The sequence below is a fragment of the Photinus pyralis genome, unplaced genomic scaffold (assembly GCF_008802855.1).
Source record: "Photinus pyralis isolate 1611_PpyrPB1 unplaced genomic scaffold, Ppyr1.3 Ppyr1.4_LG4, whole genome shotgun sequence".
Taxonomy (NCBI): Eukaryota; Metazoa; Arthropoda; class Insecta; order Coleoptera; family Lampyridae; genus Photinus; species Photinus pyralis.
The window spans coordinates 16678260-16694260 of NW_022170511.1; the positions used below are offsets into that span (position 1 = coordinate 16678260).

At 34.6% G+C, this 16001-nt stretch overlaps 1 long non-coding RNA gene across 1 annotated transcript; it reads left to right on the forward strand.

The window, feature by feature from the left end:
* Nucleotides 1-7863: 7863 nt before the first annotated feature.
* Nucleotides 7864-8745, forward strand: LOC116169234. The gene is made up of 2 exons (XR_004144907.1): nucleotides 7864-7933; nucleotides 8173-8745. It is a non-coding gene; the product is annotated as an uncharacterized LOC116169234 (long non-coding RNA).
* The last annotated feature ends 7256 nt before the right edge of the window (nucleotides 8746-16001 follow it).

Sequence of the window (16001 nt, forward strand, 5' to 3'; positions counted from 1 at the left end):
GCTTGATTAAAAATATGTTGCAGATAAAAAGTATATGGGTCATGTATTGGATACCAAATACTAGGCAATTGACTTCATTTTTTCCCAGAAAACTTTGTACATAAATAACGCCATAAGATCGTTGGGCCTCACAGTGGTGACTTGCCATATGAGGCAAGTGCGAACTCACTTCGAAAACTCTACCCTTTGAACTTTGACATGTAATATAATTAAGAGCAATAAGAGCTACAATTCCATGCAAATGAAATGTTTCTGTATTAAATGACAAAAAAAACCAGAAATAGAAATTGTAGAGGGGTCAATTTTTAGATGTGCATTATAGTTTCAAAACGTGATTGTGTGATTCGTGCATTTCTTACATTTAGTTCATGACGAATCATTGCAATTGTTTTATAAATTTATTTAGCGATATATTTCAAATCGGGTAGGCATGTTCAATAAATGTGTAAAATAAATTTATTTTATTTTCCTGGACAAGATTATGAAATGACCTAAAGAAAAATTGTTTAGAAATTTGTTTTTATCAATAGCAACATTTTTCATTATCCAGTAAATGTTAAAGGTACACAAAAAGTTCCGGAGTAGTCGATTTGCACTGTTAAGCATATGGAAATCAATGCTTTTTAAATATAGTGTGGGAGTGTACTATAATAGGTATACAAAGAACAACAAAATTTAATTTACTACTGCTAGTTTAACCTGAAGAGGCGAAGTTCAGCGAATGCTGGCTGCTCTTGCACTTAACCTCTAGGTTTAATTACAATAAGTAATAAACTGTACAATGCCAAACATAGATTGAGTTTGTTGTATATATATGAGTCTTGAATGGAGTAGTAAACAAATAGAGCAATAATGTAGATGTAGATAAAACTCGATATCAACAAAATCAACTATAAAAATGAAACCTTCTGTTTGTCATTTGATATTTGGCAATAACAATCTATTATGAAAGCCTCTTAACGCATTTCTCCCATTACATCAAATTACAGTTTTTTTTTATCTGAGTGTAATTTTTTTTTATTTTATGTATTTATGAAAGCAGAAAAGATGAATAGATACATCATATATACAGCATGTGTACTGTAAAGCAATACAAAATTGGCATTACTTATCTAGGCAATATATTCGTTGTTCTTTACAATACACACAGAAATTTGAAAAAGATTGATTTGCAGATACCTGATTCACTGTTTTGGGACACCATTTTCATTTGATTATAAGACTTTCGGGTGGGAGAGGAATATCCCCTCCCCGCGCGCTCAGGTACCCTTTAAGGGGTGCATCATCTAATTCATGTGTCACGAACCGCCAGTAGTGCAACATCAATTTTTGATAGTTGCACATCTGTAGAACGCATAAGGACATGGGTGTGTGGAATAATGGATAGCCAGACGGATACGTGCTTCCACCTGCCTGGGTAATTAGTATAAATAGACTAAAGATTTGTATTTTCTTTTTCAGTTGTTCACTGATGACAGCTTTACTGTTGAAACACGTGTATTAAAATATTATTATGGTTTATTTGTGTCTTTTTTTTTTACTTTTTGCAACTTCAACGGCCCCAACAGTTACAGTTTTCCCGTATATGGACTGCATTAAGGAAAATATTTTGTCTTAATCATACATAATTTTCAGATCGCAACAACGTTGCTGAAGGTACTACACTACACATCTTTAAGGGCACATTGCATTTTACTATTTGAGAAAGGTATATTAGCCAAAGATCGTTCTCAAAGCATCTACTGTGTTCTTAAAAGTGAAGCTATCACTTTTTCGTTTCTCATCTCAGCCTACAAAAAACAACCAATTAGGTTTCGAAGTTCCAATTTTGGATGCAAGTGCACCATCTTGTTGGTAAAAGTGTAATTATCCAAACTTTGTTTTTTTGTCATGATCAACTTTATTTTAATTTAAAAAATTTAAAAATTAATATTAGTATCTTTAAAAGCTAGGCAATTGGTGCAATAAAAATTTGGGCATGAAACTGCATTTACCTTGTTTTGTTAAACAATGTAAATCTGGTTTATGAGCGCCACTGTATATCAACAACACCTAATCTGGAATTTAAATTACAGTACTGTGCACAATTATTACAAAGGCATGTATACTGTTCTTTATTAAGGCCATAATGCCATTTTAAAGAAGTTATTGAAGAATATTAGGTTTGTTATTATTCATGCCCCTTCTTATATTCTTTCAAACATAAGAAAATTTTCTTGAATCCTAGTCCAGAATTCCCGCAAAATGTATAGTCTTTGTAGTTGAATGATTTGATCGAAATAATGAAAATGTAAACGTTTAACTGGAAAATCAAACATGTTGCCCTTATCGTTTTTTATGTGTTTATGTTAATAATATGTGTCTTTGTAACCGTTTTTAGGGGTACCTATTTTTCAAAAGAAATCTTCATTCTGTTCCTCGTCTGACTCGAGAAGAAACGTGTCAAATGTTCGCCAATCGCAACCTTCACAGAGATCTGGAACCGTTATACGCTTTTCTGAATTTTCCGAATTTTTCTGCGCATATGTTACTTACCCCTATATCTACCGCTTGCAATTTTGAAGCTCTCGAGTTCAAATTTTGAGCGTAATTGGGTAGTGTTGTGTCGATCTCTGTAATATTGTTTATGGAGAAACACGTTTGTTAGTTTTCGCGATTTTCTGAGTTTCTCTGAACAAATGTGCAGGACGCATTCTTGAAATTATCGAATTCAACATTTCAAAGTATAGTAATTAATATCTCTATTCTCTGGAATCCGATTGTTGGGCGACGTGAGTGAAAATGTTTTTAATTCAGCATATACAGGATGGTCTATGAAAAAATGAGGTTCGAGAAGACGTTAATGATTTTGTTGTTGTCAACATTCGGGATAAATGGGTCCATTGTAGTGGTATGATGGGACGAACGTCGGTCTTTTCTACTGACAGGGACTGGCAATGCGTTCAGTCGTATATGTCCAGTCTTGTAGAAGCAGCACGTGGTAGTCTACGTTGCACTATTTTATTAAGAATCGAAAATCACTGGAAATTTACAAAGAAAATGTTTACTTTTTTAAATTTTCACCAGTGACGTTCATACGGTGCTTGAGCTATCAATTTTATTTATTAAGTTTAACACCTATATTGATATAAACTTTTCTCCTTAAAATCACTCGAGGGTTCACACCCTGTATACATGCAATGTGTTTGTTTGTTTACAGACTTTGACAATAAATGAATTATTAGTACTAAACACAAGTAAAAGTAATAAAAAGTGCGCGAAGACGTTAAACGATGAAGAGCGCTTTTTAGTTTGCGCTAGGAAGCTGTTCTGTAAAGAATTTGGCACAATCTGAAACCAAAAACTACAAAACATCTTTAATATAAACCGACGCGTTTCGAAAGCAAAGCTGTCATAATCAGCGAACATTTATTAGAATGTTAGTAAAAGATAATTTTTGATTCTGGCCGGTGGGCAGTGTAAGCATCTTTGAAAACCAAAATAAAGCGTTCAATCTCTATATATAAAAATGACCCCTGTTTCTTCTGGTCACGCAATAACTTTAGAACGACTTTACCGATTTCATCCATCTTTGTTTTTTCAAGTTTTCTAATACTGTGTAGAAGATTCTTACGGCAAGAAAATAGTGCAGAAAATTGGAGAAAACTTAACGACTATTTAAACATCGCGCGTTTGACGGTGCGACGACAATTGTTTTCACAGCTACATCGATCGGCAATGGATCGGCATAATATATCCGTCAAAAAATTAATTTATTCATTTCATAGTGTGCTGTCAATTCGATCGGATAGTTTATCCAGACTTCCGTGACTTTTTTAGAAGTTTCGAGGTTATTTCACCGTAATCACGCCTTTTAGATTAAAAGTTTGATATATCTAATATCCATTTTTGGTACATGTTGATAGACTAAACACGTGGTATACATACCTAGTTATACAGAAACACTGGGATGTCAATTTCTATTTTCAGTTGAATTTTAGTTTTTTCAAGATGCTACTAATTAGACGTACCCTTAGATCATACAAACAATGATCCAAGGACGTACCAACATGGTAAGTACCAACTTAGGTCGCAGAATAATAAGAGCGTTTTTTTAAAATTTTGTATTGTAAGCAAGCGACTAAATAAAAAAACCGCTCGCTCTCCCAATAATGAATTATAAATCAAATATGCATTGCTCAGAGTAGGTACCTATTCAATGACAACGAGTAAATGACATCATGCATTTGGGCATAAGATTAAAATAATCTATGATTTGAGTGAATTAAATAAAACATAGACGATATACCAACGATACTTAAACGGCTTTTGTTTCTAAACCGTGGTTATGACGTTTTGGTTTCTGTAATGTTAATAATGTAAATAAGAATATATTTACAAGAGTTTTGTATAATACCTATTTTAATTATTGTACAAAGCGATTCCTAAAGGTACACTTATATATATCGATTGAATATTCTTTTGCGAAAATCTTTTAACTTTCTATCTTATACCGTGCTTTAGGGTACGGTGTAAGATACCGTGCTTTAGGGTGAAGAAAAAAACAACTATTATTCTGCATTATTAACATTAGGTATTCTTCTTACGAACGGAGCGAATCTTATAGCATTGTTTAAATACTTTATAGTTGAACAGATCCAATGTAAAAATACTTGCCGTTATATTTCTTTTGAGACAGCTGTACCTTCCGCATTTTGCATCCGCCAAGTGGTGTACTCTATTAATAACAAATAAAAGTACGTTAAAAAAGTTGAGGATCACAACTTGACTACGCATTCCTTTATAAACAAGGATAAAGCATAAAAACATTAGAGGAATGTCGGTGTTGGTAAGCAGATATATAAGGTATAATTGTTTTGAATGGTGGTATATCAAGTTACAGCTATCTTACAAATGTATGCCACGAGACGATTATCCCTTTTGTATCTATGCAAGTTACAAAAAAGATTATCACTTAAGAAAAACAGCCCTCACCATTTTCCTACAGCTACTGCAAAGTGTTGCCAGGTGCGACGGGATTCATTGGTGCCGAAGCTATTTTACGCGGACAAAGTGCGGACTGCTCACTGCAGTGACGATGGACATTGGAAATGTCTCTAAATTACTATTTGTACAGAAGAAGGAACCTATGTGCAATTTTTCTGTATAAATGCAACAAATTTGTAAGACAAAACAAGCATTGTTTCTTTGATAATCTCGTATTCACAAAAAAACGATTCAACTTTTTTCATTTCTGATAAATGATTTCACTACGAGTAAATTGATTTTTTTCACTACTAGCGTCTGATGATATGATTATGAACCTTTTTTCCACTTGTAAAGTAGGCTTTCTCGGCAGTTGTTCAAAGTGGTTAATAATGTGGACATTATTAACTAGTAGTCAATAATGAGAACTGTCACTTTTAGAAAACACAACCCGAAATTTCGCTCAATAAACGTTTAGACAAGTTCTCTAAAATGAATAATTGCCACCATCAGCCATTTCCAGAGAAATTACATGTCTAAAATTATCACATTTTGAAAAAATTCGAACGAAATTACTCTTTGAAAATATCTCAATGACAGAAAAAAAATACGGCCTGGTTGACCTCTACTTCCACGTACTTGATTGACATGTTAAATTAATAAACAAAAAATTCTGTCTAACCGTTCACTTTCTTATCACTATAATATGTTAATTTAGAGGACTTCAAGTGCTAGTAGTGAAAAAAAATAGTATATATACCACGGTAGAGAAGTCTATTATTGCCTTCGCACCTTACACCCCTCGGCGCAAGCGCCTCGAGATGTAATCTTGGTGCTCAGGCAATAATACTGGACTTCTCTACCTTGATATATAATGTACTATTATTACTAACAGACTGTATAAAACACGAGCGGCCGATAAGAAGAAATAGGTTGCCGCTTTGTAATGACTGCTATTTGCGGAAAGCTCATTACTCTCTTCAACTGAAAGCTGAAGGTACGACTAGCTTTGCTGCCCAAACAGATATGGTTTTTGCATGTTGTTTACTTCAATAGCCATGTCACAACTGTTTTTTTAACCACTGGTAATTATATTCCAGAAAATGATGGCAAAACGTACAAGTGGACCTAACGTATATATACGGTTTCCTTTTAAAGGAATTTTTCAAAAGAAATTGCCCTTATGTGATGGTTTTGTCCGCCCGTCTGTTCGTTCGTATATCCATCTGTTCCTCGTCTAAACTCGAAAACGAAAAGAAACAGCGACGTTAATCCTTCGCCAATCGATTTCAAGGATTAGTGCTAAATATAGAAGGATCCTTAGCTCGGCCCACCACTTTTTTAACGTCGATTTATTTCAACCTTGCAAAATACTAATAAATAAATTCGAATCTAGGGCATCATAATAATGCTCTTGGTCTATTTCCCAACGATCTTGGTGCATGAATAACGATTTTTACATGATTTGATCAGAATACATATGGTCAACAATTTGGTGGAAATAAACACATTATTATTATTATTATTATTAAAAAAGTATCAAATGCATGGCTTGGGTATCAAGATAATGCTGTTGGTCTTTTTCCTAACTATCTTGGTGCATGAATAATCTTTTGACATGTTTTGATCATAATACATATGGTCAATAAAAATACATCAAATTCATGTTTCCGGCATTGAAAGCTTTTACAACTCTAAATTCATGTGTGAAGACTAATTTTGGGTACATTTTGCTCTAAAACTTTATACCTAGACCATAGAGAAGAATATTGAATTGTTACATATCTAAGTGTCAGGGAATAATCTAGCGACAGTCCGAACTCGATACATGACCTAGGCAATGAAAATATGTTGATTTCTATTATACTGAGCCCACAGTGTTTCCTGTTCCCGTTTCACTCGAAGTCCTATAACTTTGTTCCTGTTGAGCCAGCTTCCTGAAAATCAATAGCGTCCGACCCTCGATACGACCTTAATGTCCAAAGTATCTACTGGTACGCCATTTCAACATGATCGGTCACTTTTAAAAAGAGTTATAGTGCACACGGACGGACGGACAATACAAAACTATAAAGGCTCTGAAGATCCTTAATAAATTAGTGTAATTTAGAGTTTTAGAGGTATAAAGGTAACGAAATACATTTCAATTGAATTCAGCTTTTTTTCGACTTCTAATAAGCATTGTTTAAAGACTTTATAATAAAATCCATACATTCTGGGTAAACTCCCATACAAATGAATACCGAACGATCTTCGAAATTGTTTTTGGCTCGATAGTCTACCTCTACGTAGCTGAAAAACAATAACGACCTTTTTGATTTGTGTTAAAATTTTCAAAGGGATATGGGACGTTTTTAAACAACGTTATCGTGCACACTGACAGACAGACAGACAGCAATACAAAATACTCACCCCGGAACAAAAATTATTATAAATGCGAATTCGCTTAAACACACAATAGGTAAAAACAAGTAATACGCATAGGTACGTAATTTATTTATTATAAGCGCAGTGAAAAAAAACGGTCTAGAGCTTCAAATAAAGATTAAATAAAATATGTGACTCTTTCTCTTAACAGGAAAGTAAAAGGAATTTGCTGTCGAACTAAACATCAGCGTTTTGTTTATATAATATAATCGTAGCCGTATCGAGTTACAACTTGCATTACTCAAGGTCGCCTCAGTTACGCTGTGTAGCCGATCGGGTTACATTGAAGGAGAGCCATCTGTTGATGATTTTTGCAGGCCTAAAAGACTAAAAAGTCTGTAATGATAAAGCGCAACCTTTCGTCGTAAACTGTCACTACTTATTTAGACCACGATAGTAGCGCCAACTGGATTTTCTAGACCAGAACTACTTATTTCGTTCAAGTAATATTTCCATAAGAGCTAGGGCATTATTAGGCTTACGCACGGAAGCATCCGGGCTCGTTTTCATTTTTTCGTCCTTGGCGTAGTTTATCGCAAAGGTAATACTGCAGAGTTAATGAGCGTAGTCCTAGTTACACTACCTTTCCTAATAACATTTTAAATATATGTGCGGAGTAAACTGCATTGCGTATGGTTACTACCATTCTATATAATATACAATGTTACTATGTACCTACCTAATGAGATTATTTCTTACATTTCCTTTTGTATTCACCATCCGTATAAACACATAAGTCTGCAAATGATTAAGTGTTAAAACATTTTTCTGTTGTTTCAGATGAACATGGTGATGAAAAAAGAAACTAACAGTTAAGTAGTGGCCTTTTTCGCTTCAAACACCAAGTGCCATTTCCCACATTGAGCAGTTATGTTATTGTAGCGTAGCGAATATTCTAGAAACCGCCATAAACGTCATAAGAAACGAAACCGGATGTTACGCATTCTTTGCGACAAATATGACGTGTTTGTTCGGGAACATTCTACAACATTCGGGGGCGTTCGGCAGCGCTTGAGAACATTCGGGCGTTTGCTATATAAGAAAATCGAATTACGTTTGGAAGCAGTTCTAATATCGATGCGAAGTGAAGTGTTAAGCTCTCGCTCGTGTTATGTTATGCATTATTAGTGATAAATAATAATTACTTTTATAAATCAATTCAATTCAACGTATTTATTGTTATAGTTAATTGTGAATATATGTCACGTAATTAGCTTTACATTAACAATATCATTTTCTTCACTTAGAAAAGAATTGCGATTTGGAAATGGACACCTGCGAATTGGAGATGATTGCAGTTCACAAAAAGATGCAGTTTATCCTTTGAATTAATGGAATCTGCTTATGCATTAAGAATGGCTCAAGTTTAAGGAAACAATTTTTAAAGTTATAGTTTCTTGAAATGAATGTATTATACAGGGTTTTTTTCAAAGTGAGAAATAACACACGCACCTTTAATAATTAGAACACCATGAATGATACAATTAATTTCTACGGGCGGACTGATGGACAAAACGCAAAGTATAGCGAATTTTTTTAATTCTAAAAAATGTGCTAAAGTAAATAAGGTAGGTACTGTGCGATCAAAAATGAGTTGCTGTCACGTCACCTTTGGAACTATTTGTTTACATGGGAAATCGTATTTAACTTGAACTTCCAAAGGCGACTCGACAGCAACTGATTTTTGATCGCCCGTTATACCATGTTAACATTTCGATCTTCCATCTTTGCTATACATCGTTGTGTAAAAAAATGACAATTTGATGCTAATGATAAAAAGAAAGACTGATAGCTAACCCTAATTTGACAGTTTAAAAGGCCAATTCACACTATAGCTCAGGTCACGCTCCGCTCAAAATATGTAACGTGCTATTTCAATAGGAATATTCACATTTGACGCTCCGGTACGGTCAGAACATGCTTATAGAAATACAAGCCACAATAAATGACGGGACCGTGAAGTGACCGATACTGTGAATTGGCCTTAACAGATAATAAATTAAGTTACAAATTTATGTAGAGTTGGTTGCTTATAAATAATAGCCGTCTATTCCATGCGTTGACAGTAGACATAGCCCATAAGGAGTTGATTCAGAGCGAGATGTATTTTTACTTTGCCGGGTAATTAATATAATTACTAGAAGAATTAGTAAAATAAATCACATTTGAGCATTTGAATATGAATGTTCAAAATTCCTCGTGAGCGTGGAAAAAGTTTGATCTCGACAATCTTTTGTAACATCAGGGACCCGAACTCGAACCACTCGCAAAATGTGTATACGAACTATGGCGTGCCTAAAGAGTACCTTCAAATTAAATAGGGAAAATGGCACCTACGTTCGTCGAAGTACTTAACCACATACGTATACGTATATCCTACGAACAGAGTGTTGGGATAAGGATCTCCAAAGGGAAAGGCGTATGCGTAGGTACTAATGTTCACTTTCTTATGGAAACAAGTCGCACTTACTTGTTGGAGAAGGACTATTATGTTCTGGGTAACAATTTTGGACTAGTGCACAAAGACGATACCTTACCATCAATATTGATGAACTATTTCTATAATCAGTCGCAGTGTACCTACACGTTATACAATTTTCTTATTAATTCTTTCATAATTTATATTAGATTGCCTGTTTTCATCTTCGTTTTCCGTATCATCTTCCAGCCTTTTCTGGGCCTCTTTCAATTTCTGTTTCGATAGAAATATAACTTGAGCCGGCGGAGGTGGTGCTACAGTAGTTGTGGTCGTCGTCGCGGCCATTTGTTCTTCGAGGCAGTTTTGAAGTATATTTAAAAAGAATAAAAACGCTAGCAAGGTTAAGGCAGATAGCGCAATGCTCCGTTTTTTGCCTCCCCCGTGATGATCTGAGCTAAAAAAATTAAAAATACAATGTCGTAATAAGTAAAGTATTTTTGTTGGTACTTACTATCCACCTCCACTGCTGCTGTGGTATACATGATGATGTTGATGGTATCCGCCTCCCGCTGAAGGGCCACTATAATGCGCGCGGTGTAAAGTTGAAGGTTTTAATTTCAATCCTAAATTTTGCGTGGCGGCTCTTTGAACGGCAGTTAACATTGACGGAGAGACCATGTCAGAAGCTGGCACTGAAGACAACTGCGAATTTCTTCTTCAATCTGTTTATTTTAGCTTGAGAGATTTGCGGGACAGTTATAATAAATCTCCAGTTTATCTTGTATTAAAAGTTTTCAGGACAATTAATGTGATTTTACCGTGACATAGCGTAAATAAACAGCTAACGTTTTTTCGCGTGTACATGCATATTGTGAATGTATATAACAGTAACACGCCTCGCCTATAGCACTATTTATTTCGTGAGGGTTATAGCTCAATCATTGTCAAAGGAGTAAAAAAACAACGAATTAAATTATCCAGACTACCCACTAAAGAGGCCATCCAGCATAGTCGCTTCAAGGACATACTTGCAAATGCAGACTTGCCTTGGACACGATAAAAATCCAACTCAATGGGTCTGGAAGAAGGATGCTGTCGGGTTACTAATTCCAGTGCCAATGTTAACGGAAGCTTCACTCCTGGCATTCCTGAACTTCATATCTTGTCCGTGCAAAAAATGATGCTATTAATTCGTAAAAACGCAAGAAACTACGAACATCCACTACACAAGACAAAGTTTCCCATGCAAAAAAGAAGATATTCCATAAGAAAAAACAAAGTTGATGATGGTTAACCGGAAATGAAACGTCAGACTTAAAATTTAAAACTAGCATCTTGTAGAGGGAAAAAAGTGCCCATAATAATGTGCCAATTATTTCGAAATATCTTTTTAAATAACATCAGTAAATTTAAAAAATAGCTTCTCTTTCAATTAAAACAATTTTTCAGACTGCTTTTAGCCCAGTAAAACTTAACATTTGTTTCTTGAAGAATGACAAGGTAGCGTGTCGGTATATTATTCCACAGAGTAGTAATGCTATACCAGAATGAGCGCCTATCTAAGTAAGAGAGTAGGTATGTTCTGGGCCATAGGAGTCCAAGGGTTATAAGATCAAACAAAAAAGCAGTATAATAGAATATCACAATAGATACATAATTGGTATGTTTTATTCTAATTTAGGTCGTATTTTAAAAGTAATGTGAAAAGTTCTTATATTATTAAGTACTTCGTATACTAACAGGCTGTTTCACGCAAAACGTTACCTGAAAGTATTCAGGCTAAGAATCGCTGGAAAATATTTACAAATTCTAAAAAGGACCACCAGGGGGCGTAACTGCCATCTTAAATTTTAAAATGGCATTTTCTTTAAATTTCGTATAATAAACGCAACATTCTTTTTTCACATTTTTAAATAGAACTAGTTTATCTATCATTTTCGTAAAAACAAAAACTCAGTTATTTCAAAAACAATAAGGATGGTGTGGGGCGTTCAATTGGTTTTGCAATAACCTGCTTTAATTGTAACAAATTTGGTATCGTTGAAAAGAGCATTCTTTGGGCAATAAGAATAAGAAAATATAGTTAATTTAGTCGAATCCCTCTGCGCCAGGGTGCTAGTTTTGACCCAAAATCCTAAAAAAATCAAATGGAATGATATACCTTTTTCTTTATGAAAAAGTAGCCAAATAACACTTAAAGAGGCAAGTGAAAACCGTTTTTCAAAATCTCGTTTCTAACCTCAAATATTGGGAAAATGAGATTAATTAATTAATTAATAAAAATGCTTAAATTGTATCTTATTTGACGTATTTCCGGTATGTGTCGATGGCGCGAAAGATTGTTTGGAAAAGGACCCTAGACTTTTATAGGTAGGCCTTGGAAAATTAAACAAATGAAACACGACGATGCATTAATAAAATAATAACAGCGGTAATTTGTAAATTATTCTGCTGTGTTTACATTCAGAAAGTTCAGCTTTTTGAATTTGTAATCTTTTCTAAAATGCCGATTTCTAACCAAGAAGCATTTAATATGCTGGCGGCAATAGTTCGTGGTCGATTCGGATAACGCAAATAGAAGGTGCGAGCAGCGATTGTCGCATTTTGAAAATACTCAAAATATATCATTTTAGAAAAGATTACAAATTCAAAAAACTGCACTTTCTGAATGTAAACACAGCAGAATAATTTACAAATTACGGCGGTTATTATTTTATAATGCATCGCGTTTCATTTTTTTAATTTTCCAAAGCCTACCTAAAAGTGTAGGGTGCTTTTCTTTCGCGCCATCGACATACACTGGAAATACGTAAAAAGTAAATTAAAATACATTTTAATTAATTAATCTCATTTTTCCAATATTTGAGGTTACGAACGAGATTTTGAAAAACGGTTTTCACTGGCCTGTTTGGATATTATTTGGCTACTTTTTCATAAAGAAAAAGTCATATCATTCCATTTGATTTTTTTAGGATTTTGGGTCATAGTGTCAAAACTAGCCCCCTGGCGGAGAAGGATTCAACTAATTAACTATATTTTGTTGATACTCATTGCCCAAGGAATGCTCTTTTCAACCATACCAAATTTGTTAAAATCGGTCAAACGGTTAAATCAGGCAATTGAATGCTCCACACCATCTTTGTTTTTGAAATAACTGAGTTTTTGTTTTTACGAAAATGATAGCTAAACTGGTTCTCTTTAAAAATGTGAAAAAAATTTGTTTAGTTTATTATGCGAAATTTTAAAGAAAATGCAATTTTAAAATTTAAGATGGCAGTTACGCCCTCTGGTGGTCATTTTTAGAACTTGAAAATATTTTCCAGCGATTCTTCATGGCCGATTTACCCAATAATTTTTTTACCCCTAAGTCATACGACGAACGGTTCCCGCGATATGGCCGAGGAACAGTCTTATTTCCTCTATGACAGTACTGCCTTGATGCTGTTTGACAATGATTTCAATTCCAAGGCCTCCTAAGAAAACTATGCATAACGCCATAACGGTCACAATTTTAGAAAATCTAAAATAAAACGGAAAGCATAAGAAACAGGTATGGGGAATGTAATATTAAATTGGTGTAGAATTTTTCTCGACATTTGAAAGCGCAAAAAAATAAAGCATGTTTCATTTGAAAAAAATCAACGTTTTAAGGTTTGAGGTTAATAAAGTTGACCATTGGTTTTAAAACACCCTGTATAAAGGCGATCAAAATTTAAATCATTGTCACGCAGCATCAAGTCAGTAGGTACTGTCGAGTTTGGAATACATTTTGAAATTCAAGTTAACGGACTCATAGGTACAGGACTCAAAAAATTTGAAAAATCTTGAATAACTTGAAAACCTGTGATGCTAGGTATAGAGTAATGTGATATCAAACGATGTAGATTTTTCTGTAATGTAATATTTGTAATACAATAGAATACAGGGTGTTGTATTTAAAATAAGAAAGTTGTTATCGACATCCGGTACCTAAGTGAAACGATCATGATAATATTTTCTTTCAAAGATCACAAAAAATTATGATGGTATGCAAATTTTGAGATTTAAATTATTAATGAAAACTTGAATAGCTACTATTAGGTAACCGTTTGCGTGAAACAGCCTGTATAAAAAGCAGTTTGACGGACGTATACCTACTTTACGTCTTTACGTATAGTGTTGGTACTATACAGGGAATATTTCTTAAGTGTGGGCTATGTATACTTAAAAAAACGGATCAAACGCATGGAATAATTATACTATACTCTATTCATTTTAAGAAGGTAGCAATAGAAAGCATAGAGAAGCTTTGACTTTCACTTTGATTGGTTAAAACACGAGTCAAAGAGCCAAGCGTGAAATCATTTGTTTTATTTCTGTTTACAGTGCTGGATATTCCTACTTTACTCTGGTGCCGTTTTACATTTTTCCTGTGTGTGCTTATCTTCAAACACAGCGCAATCTACTACCTTCTTATAATTAATTGAATGCAGTATGGTATCACGGCATTGAACAGATAACTGTCGGCAACCAACATCACACGCGACAAACTGGAGCTGTTTTTACAGTTCTTAAACTTTGCTATACATCTTTGTGTAAAAAAATCACAATTTGATGCTAATAATAAAAACATTGAATAATCAAGTTACTGTTTCCATAGCACACGCATATTATCATTTAATAGTACATTATATATCAAGGTAGAGAAGTACAGTATTATTGCCTGAGCACCAAGATTACATCTCGAGGCGCTTGCGCCGAGGGGTGTAAGGTGCGAAGGCAATAAGAGACTTCTCTACCGTGGTATATATACTATTTTTTTCACTACTAGCACATGAAATCCTCTAAATTAACATATTATATTGATAAGAAAGTGAACGGTTGGAAAGAATTTTTTGTTTCTTAATTTAACATGTCAATCAAGTACGTAGAAGTACAAGTCAAACAGGCCGTATTTTGTTCTGTCATTGAGATACTTTCAAAGAGTAATTTCGTTCGAATTTTTTCAAAATGTGATAATTTTAGATATGTAATTTCTCTGGAAATGGCGGATGGTGGCAATTATTCATTTTAGAGAACTTGTCCAAACGTTTATTGAGCGAAATTTCGGGTTGTGTTTTCTAAAAGTGACAGCGTGACAGTTCTCGTTATTGACTACTAGTTAATAATGTCCACATTATTAACCACTTTGAACAAATGCCGAGAAAGCCTATTTTACAAGTGGAAAAAAGGTTAATAATCATGTCATCAGACGCTAGTAGTGAAAAAAAAACAAATTCGTGTAGAGTTGGTTGCCTATTATAGCCGTCTATTCCATACATTTTAACCATACATAGCCCATATGTATACATTTCAGAAAAATTCCCTGTATATATTTCAGCCGCGAATCCTCCTGACGAAGCTACAGTAAGGTCCGAAAGCCTCCTAGTCCTTTACTTTGGTAATGATTTCCCTGAATGCCTCTCCAACAGTTTGCTTTAACTCTTCAATTTGGTATGTGCATAGAGGATGTATGTCGCAGCGTTGTTTCAAAACATACAATTTGTTCCCCAAACGAAATTGTCACATGATGTTCGATCTGGACCAAACAAAGGGGGAGGGGGGGGGGTTACACGACTTCAGACGTTATAGTTTCATTTACGTTACTGTCCGAGCGTCTGGTAACTGTCGAGCTTATGTGTGTTCAATTTTCCTCTGTTTTTAGCTTAAAAAAATGGGATCGGTTTTCTCGCCTTATTTAGTAAACGTCTTCTGCTGTCCTGATGCCTTACCTTTAAACAATATCAAACTTCATTATTCTGCATTTATCCATGGCATGGCATGTAACAATAATATCTAGTATAGACGTGGTCTCCGCACAGAATCAGAAATAACTCGGGAAGGAAGTGACTAATCCAAAAAATCTTGTCGTTTTGGTTTCGGGACTGTGTTACACCGTAAAAGCTTAAGTTTGAGGACTAGTAGTGGCACAGACGGACAAAGTGTGGACAATAGCGTTCATTTTCCTTTTGGAAAATGCGCTAATTTCGTAACCACCCCGATCTCATATACAGGGTGGCTCAACGAAAACGAAACAAACTGAATAACTCGCAAGCAAAAAAACCCAAAAACACGTAAATTTTGGTTGTAAGCGGGACATTTTCGTTTTAAAATTTACACTCCTGCTGTCACCCCCATAAGCAGGGTTGCCACCCCTTCAATAATTTTAAAT